This window comes from Lucilia cuprina, chromosome 5 (assembly GCF_022045245.1).
Source record: "Lucilia cuprina isolate Lc7/37 chromosome 5, ASM2204524v1, whole genome shotgun sequence".
In the NCBI taxonomy this organism is placed as follows: domain Eukaryota; kingdom Metazoa; phylum Arthropoda; class Insecta; order Diptera; family Calliphoridae; genus Lucilia; species Lucilia cuprina.
Window position 1 is genome coordinate 16,458,994 of NC_060953.1, and position 1,729 is coordinate 16,460,722.

General features: G+C 26.1%; 1 protein-coding gene across 1 annotated transcript in view; it reads right to left on the minus strand.

The window, feature by feature from the left end:
- Window positions 1-1,729, minus strand: part of LOC111684787 — a 70,646-nt gene that overhangs the window by 39,103 nt on the left and 29,814 nt on the right. The gene's annotated exons all lie outside the window — the stretch shown is intronic.

Consider the following 1,729-nt stretch of genomic DNA (forward strand, 5'->3'; position numbering starts at 1 on the left):
TTATTATTAAATATATAACTAGTAATGTAAAAAGTAGCAAATAAAGCTACAAAGTAATGAATTCTGGAAGTCATTTAAAATAGGATTGTAAGCGAAGTTTTTCCTGGGTAGTTAAACATTTTATTTCGCCTTAAATTGGTTTATCAAGAAGACTTTGTGGCTAAATGTACATAAAAGCTTTAAGAAAACCGAGAAAATAAACCAGAAAATAATAAAGATAAAAATCTTTTAATTAAATCTTAAACAACAAAAACGTTTAAAGTATTTCGTAGACAAAATGTGAAAGAGAAAAAATCGAGAAAAAAATTTTTATATAAAATATAAAAAAATAATTATGAAATAAACGTGAAAATATGTAAATATTTGTGTTAAAGGAAACATAAATATTTTATCTTAATTGAATATAATTACGTTTATAATGGAATCAAATATTTATTAAGAAATTCGTAAACAATTTCCTTCCGTAAATGAGAGGCGAGTGAATTGCTAAAGAAATTGAAATTCTGAAAAATAGGTCATAAATAATAAAAAAGAGAGAGGTGAAATATAGCATTCAAAAGATTGCAGAACAACAAATAAAATCGCCACTCTCTGAAACTCATGATCATTCGCGATCATCTTAATTTTCAGCCGAAAAACTAAAAAAATATGATTATTATGAATATAATGTTTCCTATTTCAGAAACTGAAAAACTAAAATTCTGTAAAAAAAAAACCATTGATAACTAAATTTATCACCTAAAGTAGTTATTTATCGCCTCAATATTTACAGTGTACATTTCTACCACTTTAATCCCTTTTACTTTGGTGGCGGCAAAATTCAAAGGCCCTTTTTTATAGTTTCTTTTTCGCACTCAGGTAAATGTCCTTCATGGTTTTATAATTATTATTATTGTTCATTAAAACCTTTCGAAAAAATGTTAAGATTATGTACAAAAATAATTTTTATTTTTAATCTTTTTTTGTTCTACACACACCGACACTTTTACGTTTTTGGTTTTTCTTCATTTTTTTTTCTGCCCAAACAAATAAAATTTTCAGGATTAAAACTAATTGTTTTGGCGCACTTAATTGCCCATACCATACTTGTTGTACAATTGAATACATTTTGAAAAAAAGAAATCCTAAAACACAAGGTACGTGTGTAAATAGTTGAAATATTTTGCAGGTGTGGTCCATTAGATAAAAGGTTAAATACGGAGAGAATGAAAAATTTTAATGAAATAACAAATATTTAAATAGGAAGGAATTAAATTGACAATTATTTAATATAATGAGCATTAAGCTATTTTTATATACATACTTATGTAAAGAAAATATTAATCTAGGATTTGGATATTTGAAAACAGATTTTTAAATTGTGGGCTTAAGACGATATTTAATAAAAAATATGTAAGATTAAAAAATCTTATTCCTAATTTAACACAAATTCGAAATTTTAAACATTTACAGAACTACAAGAGAACTAGAATAGAAGTAGAACAGAACTAGAACAAAACTAGAACAAAACTAGAACAGAACTAGAACAGAACTAGAACAGAACTAGAACAGAACTAGAACAGAACTAGAATAGAACTAGAACAGAACTAGAATAAAACTAGAACAGAACTAGAACAGAACTAGAACAGAACTAGAACAGAACTAGAATAGAACTAGAACAGAACTAGAACAGAACTAGAACAGCACTAGAACAGAACTAGAACAGAACTAGAACAGAACTAGAACAGAA